Raw genomic sequence first — 18111 nt, 5'->3', positions numbered from 1 at the left:
AGCCACGCAAACACTTGTGTCCATGTGACGTGGACCAAACGGGATCGCTGCTTAGAGGGCACACAGCAGATGAGAATCTACAACTCAAGGTATCAACGTGTGCTTAATGAAAAGATGAAGACAAAACTAGATGAGAAATAGTCTGACATCAAACTAGGCCATTAGCATTCTGAGTGTCAAAATTACCATGAGCACAATTCAAGTGTTTTTAGTTCAAGCTGTGTTCAATGCAGAACACATTTTGTAAAGACAGCCATCAACAATTTTTAAAAAGGCAGCCATCAAAACTGGGTAAATCTATTCAGAACAGATAAGGAGTAAACACAAATTATATAGACCTTATATAAATCAGAGACTCTCAACCTTGGTACTACTGACAGTTTAGGGTGGATAATGCTTTTTCACGGGGAACTGTCCTGTGAATTGTAGGATATTTAGCAGCATCCCAAGCCTCTACCCACTAGATGCCAGTTGCGCATTTTTCCTAATTACACCAACCAAAAAGTGTCTCCAGACACTGCCAAACATCCCTTTTGTGGGAAGGAGGATGCACAAAATTGCCCCGGTTGAAAATCACTGATGCAGATAGAATACATGATTGTTTCAGGTAAGTGACATATTACGAGCTATTTTTCAGTAGCAGGGAAAAATATATGCTAATTCCTTCCTCATAGCATGATGTTCCTCTTTATATTTATAATGGAAAATAAAAATTATGAAGAAATAATATATAAACAGTGGTGTTCTCAACTCAATGAATAAACATTTTCTGTTGTACCCTTGAGTAGGAATATTTCAATAGCAAATTTTGTTTGGTTTTTGGTTTTCTCTTTTTTGCTATTATTTAGCCCTTCATGGAAATCAAAGTGAAGTGTAATAAAGATATTAGCTTAACATCAAGGGCTAATGATAAAAAGTATAAATAGGAATAGAAAACGAATTACCCATGAGGCAAAAAAAAAAAAAGAGAAAACAGAGGACAAAGTAGGACAGGAAAAAATAGATTCTACTTTATTCATTCATTTAAGTAAGCATTATTTCTTAACTATGGACCAGGAAATTTCTAAATTACCTGTAAATATTAAATCACGTAATCCTCCCCATAACTCAATGAGCCCGGTGGTACTAATATTTCTATTTTGCTGTTGCGGAAATGGAGGCTCATAGAGGTTAAGTGGTCTGGCAAAAGGGTCTGTGTTCTTAATGACTATGCTTTAAAAATGTACATTAATTCAGACGACCTGGTGGGAAAACAATTTCTCTACTCACAACGCGTATGACATCAAGTGCGTGGGTTTTCCACACCAATCAATTCTCTAATTCTCTGAGGACACCAACTGGGTCTCCTGCAATTTAATTCAATTCTTACACTACCTGGAGTGAGTGATGATCCCACAGGCTAAGGGCTCAGTCCCACAAGACTGACCCCCACCTTTGGACGCCACTTCTGTCTGAAGTGCCTACAAATCGGGCATGGCCATGACCTCTTCCTCGGATGGAATCTGCTCTTATTCTTCCCAGTTTATTATACAGGATTTTACAAACAATATAGAGAAACAACTAGATGAAAGGGTCCAGAAGGATTCCCAGAGCAAGAGTCCTGTACCCTTGGAGTTGGGTGTGCTACCCTCGGGTGGTGCTAGAGGTAAAGAATCCACCTGCCAATGCGGGAGGCACAGATTTGATCCCTGGGTCAGGTAGATCCCCTGGAGGCAGAAATGGCAACTCACTCCAGTGTTCTTGCCTCAAAAATTCCATGCACAGAGGAGCCTGTTGGGGTCACAAAGAGCTGGACACAACTAAGTGACAGAGCAAGCACACCCTCCTGGCCCAAGGATGCATTCAGTGGCCAAGAAGCTTTCCAGACCCCTTCATTTGGGCTTTTTTTTTTTGGTAGGCTTGACTGATTAAGTCACTGGCCCTTAGTGATCAGTCCAATCCTCTGTCCCTCTCCCCTCCCCAGGGTTTGGGGGCAGAGCTGAAAGCCCACACCCTCTAATCACATGGTTTGTTTCTTTGGGAGCCAGTCCTCACCCTGATGCCCTCAGGAGCATCTTGCCACCAGTCATCTCATGAACACACTCAGGTCTGTGTGAAATGGGGCTTATTATGAGTAACAAGAGGTGCTCCTTCCACCCCTATCACTCCGGAAATTACAAAGGTTTTAAGAGCTCAGGGGCCAGGACCTGGGGCAGGGACCCAACATGTATTTCTTATTAACAACAATATCACATTTGGACACTATCTTTAACTCCTATATTTAACCCCCTTCCCTTAAAACCAAGAAGTCCATCTGTGTTTCCTGCCTGTCCCAAATCATCTTACCTCCCTTGGGAGTGAGGATGAGAGAAACTTCCACAGAGGCAGGTCTGAGGGGGCCCTGGTGGGCACGAGGGTTCAGGCCATAGGGCTTCCCTGTACATGTGGAGTATCCAGGCTTGGACCAGCCTGCTGGTGAGGTATGGAGAGGTGACGAAATACCTGGTGACATTTCATCTGTTTCTTCACTTGTAAATGATGTATTTATCTGAGAGGAAAACTGCCATTTGGAAGTGTACGACCCTTTTTTTCCTACATACTCAGCTGGCATCTCAGTAGGTATGTCCAAATGAGGAAAGGTACCCATTTTAGGAGAGAGAACAGTCACGTGTCAGATCTTAAACAGCTAGAGTGGCAAAGGAGATGCAGGATGCTAAGGAGCTCTTGAGAATCTAGAGACCTGCAAGGGAGCTCGCATCAGCCTGGAAGCTGCTGCTTCCCTTCAAAACTGAAGCCAGGCCGTGCTCATCACAGCAGGTAGAGAGGAGAGTGTGGAAGGCAGCTGAGGCCAGAGAGACTGACAAAGATCGTCTTGCTTGGGGCTGCTGGACTGCCATGTTACCTACGTGATACAGACCCCAAGGCACCGTCTGTGTTTAGATGCTAGGGAATATCACTGACCTTGTACCAGGACCAGCGGGTAGTATGAGCACCAGCCCCCCACCCAGCACTTCTGCTACCACCCCTGGGAGCCCCAGGACAGCTCGAAATTCTTAGTCCACAGACAAGGAAACCACAAAGGAAGCAGTCATTCAGTTTAAAGGTACTTTGACTGATTTGTTGAAAATCCTTGCCTCAAAGGTAATTTTTCTGGCAATGTCTGCCCAATCCACATCCTCACCTAGAAAAGTACATTTTTAATCTCAATTATGAGCAATCCTTCTCTGTTCATTTTACTGACATACTCCAAATGGAAAAGAGAATTCATTTAATTATAGCTCAGTTCCCACCGTATTGTTGCAGCAAAGGATATTATACCTTTTTCAAGTTTGTTTTAGGTATGGATGGTTAGGCTCAAGAAACAGTGGAATGAACATTTAAAAAAATGTTATCTATAGTCCTTCTAGGTAAAACTATAATATAGTAATTTTTAAAGAAAGTTTCTATATTACTTCTATGAATGAAAGGATATGCTTCCCTGGTAGCTCAGTCGGTAAAGAATCTGCCTGCAGTGCAGGAGATCCGGGTTCAATACCTGTATCGGGAAGATCCCCTGGAGAAGTAAACGGCAACCTACTCTAGTATTCTTGCCTGGAAAATCCTATGGACAGGAGCCTGGTGGGTTATAGTCCATAGGGTTGCAAGAGTTGGACACAACTTAGCAACTAAACCATTGCCACTCAATCCTGATTGTCTCCACTGGCAAATGAGGTACTCATCAAATGACAGAGGAGAGAGTAACAGACTGGGCCCTAATATATAGATGGGACCAAGGGCTGTCAAGGGGGCTTAAGTCTATTGCATTCATTCAATCATTCATTCATTCAACAGCTGGCTGTCCTATTGCATGAAAGATTCTGTAGGAGCTACAGACATAAAAATAGGTCAAATTCACTTTTTAGAAAATCTACACGGGAACGTTAGTCCTACTGCTGAGATACTAGAGAATATGATCTTATCCTATAAACATTACTAACCCCTATTTGTTTTCTCAGTTATATACAATTATTACCAGCAGATAATTCAGTTGAAAAAATAATACTTTAACTTGAGACCTAAATGTCAACCCCAGTGAAACAGATAATTTGAATGTAAAAAAACAAACTCTAAATTATTTTCTTTTTCTGATAACCCAGAACTAATCAATTCACTTTAGTCCCTCAGTTGTGTCTGACTTTTTGCAACCCCATGAACCGCAGCACGCCAGGCCTCCCTGTCCATCACCAACTCCCGGAGTCTACCCAAACCCATGTCCATCCAGTCGGTGATGCCATCTAACCATCTCATCCTCTGTCATCCCCTTCTCCTCCTGCCCCCAATCCTTCCCAGCATCAAGGTCTTTTCCAATGAGTCAACTCTTCACATGAGGTGGCCAAAGTGTTGGAGTTTCACCTTCAGCATCAGTCCTTCCAATGAACACCCAGGACTGACGTCCTTTAGGATGGACTGGTTGGATCTTCTTGCAGTCCAAGGGACTCTCAAGAGTCTTCTCCAACACAACAGTTCAAAAGCATCAATTCTTCAGTGCTCAGCTTTCTTCACCGTCCAACTCTCACATCCATACATGACCACTGGAAAAACCATACCCTTGACTAGATGGACCTTTGTTGGCAAAGTAACATCTCTGCTTTTTAATATGTTATTTAGGTTGGTCATAACCTTCCTTCCAAGGAGTAAGTGTCTCTTAATTTCATGGCTGCAATCACCATCAGCAGTGATTTTGGAGCCCCCAAAAATAAAGTCTGACACTGTTTCCCCATCTATTTGCCATGAGGTGATGGGACCAGATTCCATAATCTTAGTTTTCTGAATGTTGCACTTTAAGCCAAATTTTTCACTCTCCTTCTTCACCTTCCTCAAGAGGCTCTTTAGTTCTTCTTCACTTTCTGCCGTAAGGGTAGTGTCATCTGCATATCTGAGGTTATTGATATTTCTCCCAGTAATCTTGATTCCAGACTGTGCTTCTTCCAGCCCAGCGTTTTTCATGAGGTACTCTGCAAAGAAGTTAAATAAGTAGGGGGACAATATACAGCCTTGATGTACTCCTTTTCCTATTTGGAACCAGTCTGTTGTTCCATGTCCAGTTCTAACTGTTGCTTCCTGACCTGCATACAGGTTTCTCAAGAGACAGATCAGATGGTCTGGTATTCCCATCTCTTTCAGAATTTTCCACCATTTATTGTGATCCACACAGTCAAAGGTTTTGGAATTGTCAATAAAGCAGAAATAGATGTTTTTCTGGAACTCTCTTGCTTTTTCGATGACCAGCAGATGTTGGCAATTTGATCTCTGGTTCCTATGCCTTTTCTAAATCCAGCTTGAACATCTGGAAGTTCATGGTTCACATATTGCTGAAGCCTGGCTTGGAGAATTTTGAGCATTACTTTACTAGAGTATGAGATGAGTGCAATTGTTTGGTAGTTTGAGCATTCTTTGGCATTGCCTTTCTTTGGGATTGGAATGAAAACAGACCTTTTCCAGTACTGTGGCCACTGCTGAGTTTTCCAGATTTGCTGGCATATCGAGTGCAGCACTTTCACAGCATCATCTTTGAGGATTTGAAATAGCTCAACTGGAATTCCATCACCTCCACTAGCTTTGTTCGTAGTGATGCTTTCTAAGGCCCACTTGACTTCACATTCCAGGATGTCTGGCTCTCAGTGAGTGATTACACCATCGTGATTATCTGGGTCGTGAAGATCTTTTTTGTACAGTTCTTCCGTGTATTCTTGCCACCTCTTCTTAATATCTTCTGTTTCTGTTAGGTCCATACTATTTCTGTCCTTTATCGAGCCCATCTTTGCATGAAATATTCCCTTGGTATCTCTCATTTTCTTGAAGAGATCTCTAGTCTTTCCCATTCTGTTGTTTTCCTCTATTTCTTTGCATTGATCGCTGAGGAAGGCTTTCTTATGTCTCCTTGCTATTCTTTGGAACTCTGCATTCAGATGGGAATATCTTTCCCTTTCTCCTTTGCTTTTTGCTTCTCTTCTTTTGCAGCTATTTGAAAGGCCCCCTGAGACAGCCATTTTGCTTTTTTGCATTTCTTTTCCATGGGGATGGTCTTGATCCTTGTCTCCTGTACAATGTCACAAATCTCTGTTCATAGTTCATCAGGCACTCTGTCTATAAGATCTAGTCCCTTAAATCTATTTGTCTCTTCCACTGTATAATCATAAGGGATTTGATTTAGGTCATACCTGAGTGGTCTAGTGGTTTTCCCTACTTTCTTCAATTTCAGTCTGAATTTGGCAATAACGAGTTCATGATCTGAGCCACAGTCTGCTCCCGGTCTTGTTTTTGCTGACTGTATAGAGTTTCTCCATCTTTGGCTGCAAAGAATATAATCAATCTGATTTCGATGTTGACCATCTGGTGATCTCCATATACAATCTTAAAAAATAAATACATCTAATAATCTGGTTTTTTTCCATGTACTTATTTAACACATGATATAAACTTGCTTAGGGTGGTGCAAAAAAACCCCCAAATACTACTCATTACTAATGAATAAATATGTTTCTAATCAAATTAATAGTTTTAGAATTATCAACTATTATTTTTATTTCAAAGAGAAGTATAGAAAAAATGGTTATTTTTTCATTATCAGCATTCCAGTCATTTGAGAATGCAGTCTTTATTGCAGAAGAGATTTTTATTTAAAAAAAGTAAAGGGGGACTTTTCTGGGTGTCCTGTGGTTAAGAATCTGCACATTCATTGCAAGGGACATGATTTCAACCCCTGGTCTGGGTATTAAAATCCCACATATACTGTAAGACACGACCAAAATAATTTAAAAAGTAAAAAAAAGAATTTTTAAGTAAGCCAAAAGTCATGCAGCTCTCAGTGGAAAAGTTCATATTAAGGCACTAGGATGAATTAGCACTTAAGCAAAGTGGCTGAGAGAAGAGGATTCTGAGCACACATTGTTGAAAAGGGAGAAAAATGTTCCAGAATATGGGAGCCAGACTGGCTCGACATTTCACTTGGGAGTGGATGTTTTTGTAAGACATGCAGAAACCCAGCTTGGTTTGCCTAAGTTATTTCTGGTAACATTTAATCTTGTCAAGTTTCCTTTGGAAAGTTTAACATTTGCCATCTACAGCAATCAGAGTGACAGATTCAGTCAGCATAATTTTTATTCCTGATGATATTCTTTTCTTTTCATCGTATTTCATTAGTCTGTTGAAGAGAATTCGATCTTATGGAAAAAGAACCATGCTGAGCCTTTTAGGGAACGTATGTAAGAATATTGTTTGTTCCCAGACACAGTATGCTTTTTATAGGATAATATAAGCGGGTCCTTCTGTCCATGGAGTGGAACAAGGGAAACAGCTTTAGTGCATAATTTATTTCTTTGGCACAAGCTCTCAACAGTGACTCTATCACAGCTATCCAGTAGACACAGATTAGTTTCTTTGGGTTTTTTGTTATACTTCGGATCATTAAGCAATTTCAGTCAGCATTTTCCCTGCAACTGAGTATCATATGAGCATCAAGTTTAGTTTATGTGAGCACGTGAACATACAATTCATTGAAAGGGCAATTCAAAAGCCAGATTTAAACACCACTGAATGTTCTATTGGATGAAGACAGGCCTTTATTTAATTGGAGCATCAGATACATGCGTCCATAGCTATGTGATGTGGTGTAGGATTTGTCGTAACTACATTAGCTGTGTGGTCTTTTCAACAACAACCTATTTAATTTCAAGTCATCTGAAACTCTGCAGTCTACATTTCATTCAACCTGCCTCTTTTTTTAATTTAAAATACTTTAAACTGAACACACACAGAACCATTTAATCTGACTCTTTACACTCAGTCCACAACGACAGGTTACAGAAGACCACATACTCATACTAGGAAATAACCTACCGATCAAAGTTCACACAAGAAACAGTTTCGCAGTCTTCTCATGCTAACATACACTGCCAGATCTCTCAGATTCTGAGCACTCTAGAAGGATGCTTGGAGAGGGGTTGAAAAGGACAATCTGTTCTCATGGGCAGTGTGCTAGATGCTCTGTGCATGCTAACACTGCAGTTCCCACACTGTGCCTGAGAAGCAAGCAGGTTACAGGCCCGCGTTAGAGACGGAGGGCTCCGAAGGGCAGACCAAGTCCGAGAGGACTACTCTTGAGCCTTAGGATCTGGTAGCATCTGCCGTGTGAGAGTTTGCTTCTTCTTCCCAATTTCTCCCGTTTGGAAGGAGAATGTCCCACCCTTGAATTCTGGAAACTAACTAACTTGTCTAGTTTCAGAGATTCATAGCTGGAGGGGAATTCTACCTGGTGATGAATCATACCTTAAGTCTCATACTGTATGTGATGTATATGGTATTGAGATGATACTTGGAAGTTTAGATTTTAGATTTGATGCTGAAATGGATGAAAATGTTTGGACCTGTTGGGATGGAATGAATGCATTCTGCATGTGAGAAGGGTATGAATTTGTGGAGCCGGGGAGAGACCGAAGTGGAATGGTACATACTGAATACAGATGTTCTCCCCAATTCATATATGAAGCTCTAACCCCCAGGGTGGCTCTATCTGAAGTAACGATAGCTTAACGGTGAACGGTGTTGGATTCGCGATCTCTGAAGAAGACTTCGGGACCAGGGACCAGGCTTGATCACTCAAGGGCTGTTGTGTAGCAGAGTTTCATTAAAGTATGAAAGGGACAGGAAAGCTTCTGACATGGACATCGGAAGGGGGACAGAGTGCCCCCCTCACTAGTCTTAGGAAGGGAGCTATATACTTTTTCAATTGGTTATTACAATAAATCAAAAGAATGACTCAAGGTTGTAGAAATCTTACTAGACCCACTCCCACAATTTACATTTTAAAATGACAACATTAGAACTAACAATAGAAAGATCTTACCAGACCCATTCACATAATATGCATTTTAAGATAATAGGATTAGTCAGAAAATTTTTCAAGAAGGAGAAACTGTCCTCAAGCAGGATATGCTGTTCTGTTCTATAATCCTTAGTACAGAGTTTAAGCTGAGTTGTTTTGTTGTGTAATCATCAGCTCTGGACTTAAAGAAAAAAAGCATTTTATGTGACTAAGAAATTTAGAGAAAAAAAAAAGTTTGTCCTTTCCTCCTCCTTGAGAATTCCAGACCCCTATCTCCTTTCTCAAGAGCCCCAGACCCCTTTCTCTTCCTCAGGGACTCTGGACTTCTTATCAGCTTACCTAGGCATTGCCTCTCTCAGCAAGGAAACAGTCACGGTTAAGTGAGGTCACGCTGGCAGGCCCTGATCCAATAGGATCCTTAGTAGAAGAGACACCAGAGCTCCTCCCTTGCTCCACCTGTGCTCAGAGGAAAGCCTGTGTGAGGACAAAGCGGGGTGGGGGTGGGGGCGACACTGAGTCTAGATCAGTAACAAAATCCAGATTAAGAAAACAAAGACTTGGAAGATTAGAATTCAAACCTGAATTTATTTTCACCAAAAGCTTTCACCTTCCCATGCTGTCTTTCATGTGGTTAGAATAAGCCAGTGTAAGGTGTCTTTAAAAATGTCTTCATAATGTCCAAAACGTTTCTAGAGCCTACATTAAAAAGATTCCTCTTTTCTTACTGTTGGAAACCTTGTGACTCAGGTCTCTAATTTAATAGGAAGTTATCAGATTATTATTAATCTTTGAGTTTGCAATTCACATTTACCATAGGGAGTCATGAGGTTCTAGATGTTTTTTTTTTTCACTTATTCAATGATTATTCTGAGCCTGCTGTGTGCTGCATACTGTGTCAGGATAGGGGATAATGGATTGAGTCGCTGCTCTCAGAAGGTTAATCATGTAAAAAAATACATTAACTTGAATTTGTATCTCTCACCTTGCATTATAATCAGTCGTGGAATGATAAAACAGCAGCAATAATAAAGTATTTAAAAAGAAAGAAAGAAAAAACTAGCTTAGACAGAAATCAGGTGAACAATTTTAGACTCTTGAATCAGGAGCAGATTGCCAAAATATGATACCAAAGCTTGAAATCATGAAAGGAAAAAACTGAATGCTTTGACTATGTACAAGCTAAAAATACTTAAATAAAAAAGACACCATAAAAGTATGTCTCACCCATACCTGAATTTTCTGGTCACAAAGACTTAACTGCAAACAACATCAGGCAAGTTGACAGTATTTAATATTACCTTGAACATGGATTTCTCACTTTTTAAAGCTACTTTCTTATGTTTTCTGTCCAACAGAAACCTTTGTTATTAGCTCTCTTCACTGGCATCATGCCACTGACATGGCCTCAAATGCTGTCAAGGTATCTTGAATTACTTCTATCTGTTTCACAAAGTACTATTTATCACAGTCTGGGGTCACCCAATTTGCAGAACTACTCACTATATTATGATCATTTCAGTCAGAGGGGGGCAAAACCTCCTGTCAATTTATCTGCTACCCAAATGTTCAAAGCTGTAATTAATTAGGAGGAAAGAACATTGAAAAAATACATTTCAAAGATAAATCTAGTCATTGAGTAGTTCACCGTGCCTTATGATATTTCCATTTCTATAGCAACTGTCAAACTCAAGTCTGCCTACAAATCTGGGAAAAGAAATCATAGAAGGGGGATAGAAAAATCTGGCAGTAAGTCAAAAAGAGTATCTGACATTTGCACATCTGTTGTAATGTGTTGAAACTCTTCTACCACGCTACTGAACTCAGGGTGTTCAAGGGCGCTGGCCTCCTGACTCTCTGCTACACTTCAGGTCCTGAGTGACCTACGGGAAGATGGAGCATGGGTGGTCCTGCCTTCACTTGCCCAGAGCTCATCACAAGTTCAAAGTCATCACAGGATCACAACACTTTCTATCTAGATGGCTAATATTTAATTATTCATAACCTAGTCATATCATTTACCTATCACATACTTGGGCAGTCTCTGAAAATCAGTCATCTCTCATCACTTCTCATATCCGGTCTGTCTGTAGGTCCTGTTTGTGATGTCGCCTAAATAAAACCTACTACTGAATACAATTTACCACTATCTTCATGGCAAATAGCCTATTCCAAGCCACCAACATATTTGGCCTCAATTACTACCATAGCTATTAACCAGATTCATCACTTACATTTTTCCCCCAGACAAGCCATTTCAAAAGATGTTTGAAAAACAAAAAACTGGATGACATAATCCTCATTCCAAAAACCATTCCGGGCTTCTCTCACTTCATGGCAGCCCCCGTCACTATTCCTGAACTCAGTTCTCTCTCCTCTCTTTCCTCCTTATGAACTAGATGCATGGACCTGCTTATTAGTCATTAAATAATTCCAGCCTGCTTCCAATTTAGCACTTTTGCCCTTTGTTTTCCTCTGCCTTGAATGCACTCTTCGTAAATAGGCATGAGACAAATTTATTCTCATCACTGAGGTCTGAAGTTGTATTTATGTCCCTTTAAAGAACCAGACATGGAACAACAGACTGGTTCCAAATTGAGAAAGGAGTACGTCAAGACTGTATATTGTCACCCTGTTTATTTAACTTATATGCAGAGTACATCATGTGAAATGCTGGGCTGGATGAAGCACAAGCTGGAATCAAGACTGCTGGGAGAAATATCAATAACCTCAGATATGCGGATGACACCACCCTTATGGCAGAAAGCAAAAAAAGAACTAAAGAGCCTCTTGATGAAAGTGAAAGAGGAGAGTGAAAAAGCTGCCTTCAAACTCAATTCAAAAAACGAAGATCATAGCATCTGGTCCCAACACTTCATGGCAAACAGATGGGGAAACAATGCAAACAGTGAGAGACGTTATTTTTGGGGGCTCCAAAATCACTACAGTAGGTAACTGCAGCCATGAAACTAAAAGACGCTTGCTCCTTGCAAGAAAACCTATGAGCAATCTAGACAGCATATTAAAAAGCAGAAACATTACTTTGCAAACAAAGGTCCGTCTAGTCAAGGGTATGGTTTTTCCAGTGGTCATGTATGGATGTGAGAGTTGGACCATAAAGAAAGCTGAGCGTCAAAGAATTGAAGCTTTTGAACTGTGATGTTGGAGAAGACTCTTGAGAGTCCCTTGGACAGCGAGGAGATCCAACCAGTCCATCCTAAAAGAGATCAGTCCTGAATATTCATTGGAAGGACTGACGCTGAAGCTGAAACTCCAATACTTTTGTCTCCTGATGCAAAGAACTGACTCATTGGAAAAGACCCTGATGCTGGGAAAGATTGAAGGCAGGAGGAGAAGGGGATGACAGAGGATGAGATAATTGGATGGCATCACTGATTCGATGGACATGAGTTTGAACAGCTCTGGGAGTTGGCGATGGACAGGGAGGCCTGGTGTGCTGCAGTCCATGGGGTGGCAAAGAGTTGGACACGACTGAGTGACTGAACTGAACTGAAAGAGACCTTTCATTATCTTGGTAATTGCTCCTCACCAATCATTTGCTCTCTCCTCGCTCTGAACCTGGAATGTTAGGTACATGAATCAAGGCAAATTGGAAGTGGTCAAATAGGAGATGACAAGGGTGAACGTCGACATTTCAGGAATCAGCAAACTAAAACGGACTGGAATGGGTGAATTTAACTCAGATGACCGTTATAACTATTACTGTGGGTAAGAATCCCTTAGAAGAAATGGAGTAGCCATCATACTTAACAAAGAGTCCGAAATGCAGTACTTGGATGCAATCTCAAAAATGACAGAATTATCTCTGTTCGTTTTCAAGGCAAACTATGCAACATCACAGTAATCCAAGTCTATGCCCCGACCGGTAATGCTGAAGAAGCTGAAGTTGAATGGTTCTATGAAGACATACAAGACCTTCTAGAACTAACACCCAAAAAAGATGTCCTTTTCATCATGGGGGACAGGAATGCAAAAGCAGGAAGCTAAGAAACACCTGGTGTAACAGGCAAATTTGGCCTCGGAGTACAGAATGAAGCCGGGCAAAGGCTAATAGAGTTTTTCCAAGAGAATGCACTGGTCATAGCAAATACCCTCTTCCAACAGCAGGAGAGAAGACTCTACACATGGACATCACCAGACGGTCAACACCGAAATCAGACTGATTATATTCTTTGCAGCCTAAGATGGAGAAGCTCTATACAGTCAGCAAAAACAAGACCAGGAGCTGACTGTGGTTCAGATCATGAACTCTGTATTGCCAAATCCAGACTGAAATTGAAGAAAGTAGGGAAAACCACTAGACCATTCAGGTATGACCTAAATCAAATCCCTTACAATTATACAGTGGAAGAGGGAAATATATTCAAGGGATTAGATCTGATAGACAGGGTGCCTGAAGATCTATGATGGAGGTTTGTGACATTGTACAACAGACAGGGATCAAGACCATCTCCAAGAAAAAGAAATGCAAAAAGGCAAAATGGCTGCCTTAAGAGGCCGTAAAAATAGCTGTGAAAAAAAGAGAAGCAAAAAGCAAAGGAGAAAAGGAAAGATATACCCATTTAAATGCAGAGTTCCAAAGAATAGCAAGGAGACATAAGAAAGTTTTCCTCGGTGTTCAGTGCAAAGAAATAGAGGAAAACAACAGAATGGGAAAGACTAGAGATCTCTTCAAGAAAATTGGAGATACTAAGGGAACATTTCATGCAAAGATCGGCTCAATAAAGGATAGAAATGGTATGGACCTAACAGAAGCAGAAGATATTAAGAAGAGGTGGCAAGAATACACAGAAGAACTGTACAAAAAAGATCTTCATGACCCAGATAATCACGATGGTGTAATCACTCACCTAGAGCCAGATATCCTGGAATGCGAAATCCAGTGGGCCTTAAGAAGCATCACTACAAACAAAGCTAGTGGAGGTGATGGAATTCCAGTTGAGCTACTTCAAATCCTACAAGATGACACTGTCAAAGTTTTTCACTCAATACGGCAGCAAATTTGGAAAACTCAGCAGTTCCCACAGGACTGCAAAATTTGGTTTTCATTCCAATCTCAAAGAAAGGCAATGCCAAAGAATGCTCAAATACCACACAATTGCACTCATCTCACATGCTAGCAAAGGAGTGCTCAAAATTCTCCAAGCCAGGCTTCAACAGTACGTGAACCATGAGCCTCCAGATGTTCAAGCTGGATTTAGAAAAGGCAGGGGAACCAGACATCAAATTACCAACATCTGCTGGATCATCAAAAAAGCAAGAGAGTTCCAGAAAAACCTTCTATTTCTGCTTTATTGATTATGTCAAAGCCTTTGTGTGGATCACAACAAAGTGTGGAAAATTCTTCAAGAGATGGGAATACCAGACCACCTGACCTGCCTCCTGAGAAATCTGTATCCAGGTCAGGAAGTAACAGTTAGAACTGGACATGGAAAACAGACTGGTTCCAAATTGGGAAAGGAGTATGTCAAGACTGCGTATTGTCACCCTGCTAATTTAACTTATATGCAGAGTATGTCATGAGAAAAACTGGGCTGGATGAAGCACAGGTTGGAGTCAAGACTGCTGGGAGAAATATCAATTACCTCAGTTATGCAGATGACACCACACTTATGACAGAAAGTGAAGACGTACTAAAGAGCCTCTTGATGAAGATGAAAGAGGAGAGTGAAAAAGTTGGCTTAAAACTCAACATTCAGATAACTAAGATCATGGCATATGGTCCCATCACTTCATGGCAAATAGATGGGGAAACAGTGGAAATAGTGACAGACTTCATTGTTTTGGGCTCCAAAATCATTGCAGATGGTAATTGCAGCCATGAAATTAAAAGACGCTTGCTCCTTGGAAGAAAACCTATGACAAACCTAGACAGCATATTAAAAAGCAGAGACATTACTTTGCCAACAAAGGCCCATCTATTCAAAGCTATGGTTTTTCCAGTAGTCACGTATGGATGTGAGAGTTGTACTATAAAGAAAGCTGATTGCCGAAGAATTGATGCTTTTTGAACTGTGGTGTTGGCGAAGACTCTTGAGAGTCCCTTGGACTGCAAGGAGATCCAATCAGTCCATCCTGAAGGAAACAGTCCTAAATATTCATCAGAAGGACTGATGCTGAAGCTGAAACTTTAATACTTTGGCCAGCTGATTGGAAGAATGGACTCATCTGAAAAGACCCTGATGTTGGGAAAGATTGAAGGCAGGAGGAGGAGAAGGGGACAACAGAGGATGAGGTGGTTGGATGGCATCACTGACTCGATGGACATGGGTTTGGGTAAACCCCAGGAGTTGGTGATGGACAGGGAGGCCTGGTGTGCTGCAGTCCATGGGGTCACAAAGAGTCGGACACGACTGAGTGACTGAACGGAACTGCTCTGTTTCACTTTCTTCACAGTACTTAGCTCTTATTTGTTTGCTTACTTGTCTAACTACTCATTGGTTGTCTTCCTCACCATAGAACGAAACCTCTGTGAAAGCAGAGGCTTCTTCTGTTTTGTTTTCCTTTCATTGCTGTCCTCCACTTCTACAACATGCATGGCATATACAAGGTCTCAAGGAATACTGATGAAATAATCATGCCCTTAATTTGACACATGAGAAATCAAACTCATAGGGCTTATAAAAAATGACTAGAGTCCTGCGCCTAATAAACAGGCATAGGATGGAAATCCAGAATCTCTGACTCAATTCCAGTGCTCCTATAGCCAACCAGTCTGCCATTTTCACTGCTTGACTCATATGAACATTCATATTTGTTGGAAAATTGAAGAACTATAGAATCTGTCCAGAAAGACAAGAGGAAAATGGAAAGATGTAGTCTTAAGCATATCAAACACCTCTGAACTTCTAACAAGTTTCAATGAAAAACAATTTTTTTAACCCTTATGAAGAGTCATTTAAAATTCTTAACAGGAGGGTGAGTATAAGAGGTAAAGGGTAAAATCTACCCACCACGTTCATATTTCCCTAAAAACAGCAACTCTAAAGAAATGGAAGGAAGGGGTTTTGCAGCTGAATGACACTGCTTTGCAGAAGAGAAACCCTGATGTTCTGAATGCTCCTGACAGTTAAAAGGGAGAGCCCCACTTGAGTTATTACGGAGGAGGTCTTCCATAGTTATAAGGAAGAACTCCACCCAAGCCTCACTCAAGTAGCCAGCAAGGGGTGAAGCATTCTAAGGCATGTTGCTAAGAATGGTAATGTCAATAGCAAACAAGATAGAAAGTATTATAGAGCTTTTTATAAAGGCCATGACAGGATATAATGAACTTTAATTTTCTACCCAGCACCCCTCTTTTAAATTGGACAATGCCCATTCTATATCACATGTGACTCAGGTGGGAATGTCACCCACAATACCTTTTCTGCTCTCTGGGAAGAGCGTGACCTTTGATTCGGACTTAATGCATATATCTTCTCATCTTCCAGTCCACAGTCATTAGCCTCATGGGCACACATGTGACCAAACACAGCCAAATAGAACATGTGTGAGATTTTCACAGAAGGATGCTTCTCTGTATCTTTCCTGAAATCAGTGAGCAGGAGCCTTGGCCAGCATGGAGAAAGCCCCAAGAATGCAGACAAGAATGTGACAGCAAAACTCAGTGATGCACAAAGACAGAAAGAGACATCAGGGTCTGAATTCCTAGACCTTGTTGTTCTGAAATCCAATCTACCCATCTTACCATCCTGGACCTAGCAACTTAATAAATTATAAAGTGAATTTTTTTTTGCCTAATCTATACTTAGATTGGTTTCTGTTGCTTGCAATCCAAGAATTTTGACCATGCACATGGGTCTATAAATATAATGACATTGCATATTAAAGGAAGGGTATATTCTAGAACATTAAGATCCTTAAAGATCTTAGTGAAATTCTATCTAGAACGATTTATACTGATGCTACACATCTTGAGACCCTGGCATTTGTTTACAGGTGTTCTTGTTCAAGTCAATTTATAGACTGATTTTAGGTATTTATTTATCAGAAACTCCAAGGTGGAAATCAATTCACATCAGTTCAGTTCAGTGCAGTGGCTCAGTTGTGTCCGACCCTTTGCAACCCCATGATTCCCAGCACGCCAGGCCTCCCTGTCCATAACCAACTCCGGGAGTTTACCCAAACCCATGTCCATCGAGTTGGTGATGCCATCCAGCCATCTCATCCTCTGTCATCCCCTTCTCCTCCTACCCCCAATCCTTCCCAGCATTAGGGTCTCTTCCAATGAGTCAACCCTTCGCATGAGGTGGCCAAAGTATTGGAGTCTAGCAGTCCAAGGGACTCTCAAGAGTCTTCTCCAACACCACAGTTCAAAAGCATCAATTCTTTGGTGCTCAGCTTTCTTTATAGTCCAACTCTCACATCCATACATGACTACTGGAAAAACCATAGCCTTGACTAGACAGACTTTGTTGGCAAAGTAATGTTTCTGCTTTTTAATATGCTGTCTAGGTTGGTCATAACTTTCCTTCCAAGAAGTAATCGTCTTTTAATTTCATGGCTGCAATCACCATCTGCAGTGATTTTGGAGCCCCAAAAATAAAGTCTGACATTGTTTCCACTGTTTCCCCATATATTTGCCATGAAGCGATGGGACCAGATGACATGATCTTAGTTTTCTGAATGTTGAGCTTTAAGCCAACGTTTTCATGTTCATCTTTCACTTTCATCAAGAGGCTTTCTAGTTCCTCTTCACTTTCTGCCAGAAGGGTAGTGTCATCTGCATATCTGAGGTTATTGATGTTTCTCCTGGCAATCTTGATTCCAGCTTGTGCTTCCTCCAACCCAGCGTTTCTCATGATGTAATCTGCATAGAAGTTAAATAAGCACAGTGACAATATACAGCCTTGATGTACTCTTTTTCCTATTTGGAACCAGTCTGTTGTTCCACGTCCAGTTCTAACTTTTGCTTCCTGACCTGCATACAGGTTTCTCAAGAGGCAGGTTAGGTGGTCTGGTATTCCCATCTCTTGAAGAATTTTCCACAGTTTGTTGTGATCCATACAGTCAAAGGCTTTGGCATAGTCAATAAAGCAGAAATAGATGTTTTTCTGGAAATCTCTTGCTTTTTCGATGATCCTGAAGATGTTGGCAATTTGAGCTCTGGTTCCTCTGCCTTTTCTAAATCCAGCTTGAACATCTGTAAGTTCACGGTTCACGTATTGCTGAAGCCTGGCTTGGAGAATTTTGAGCATTACTTGACTAGCATGTGAGATGAGTGCAATTGTGCGGTAGTTTGAGCATTCATT

General features: G+C 41.0%; 2 long non-coding RNA genes across 2 annotated transcripts in view; both read right to left on the bottom strand.

Moving 5' to 3' along the window:
• Positions 1-18111, bottom strand: part of LOC145512251 (uncharacterized) — a 166755-nt gene that overhangs the window by 91445 nt on the left and 57199 nt on the right. The gene's annotated exons all lie outside the window — the stretch shown is intronic.
• The window catches only part of LOC145512252 (uncharacterized), a 55306-nt gene that overhangs the window by 7757 nt on the left and 29438 nt on the right, over positions 1-18111 (bottom strand). The window contains exons 2-3 of the long non-coding RNA XR_014058431.1: positions 9182-9316; positions 6180-6311 (exon numbers count right to left, since the gene is read on the bottom strand). This is a non-coding gene — a long non-coding RNA (uncharacterized LOC145512252). The remainder of the gene's footprint in view (positions 1-6179; positions 6312-9181; positions 9317-18111) is intronic.

The sequence above is a fragment of the Giraffa tippelskirchi genome, chromosome 7 (genome assembly GCF_054371585.1).
Source record: "Giraffa tippelskirchi isolate mGirTip1 chromosome 7, T2T-mGirTip1v1.2.pri, whole genome shotgun sequence".
Taxonomy (NCBI): Eukaryota; Metazoa; Chordata; class Mammalia; order Artiodactyla; family Giraffidae; genus Giraffa; species Giraffa tippelskirchi.
The sequence above is the reverse complement of the archived record's forward strand: the minus strand, read 5'-3'. Positions and strand labels throughout refer to the sequence as shown.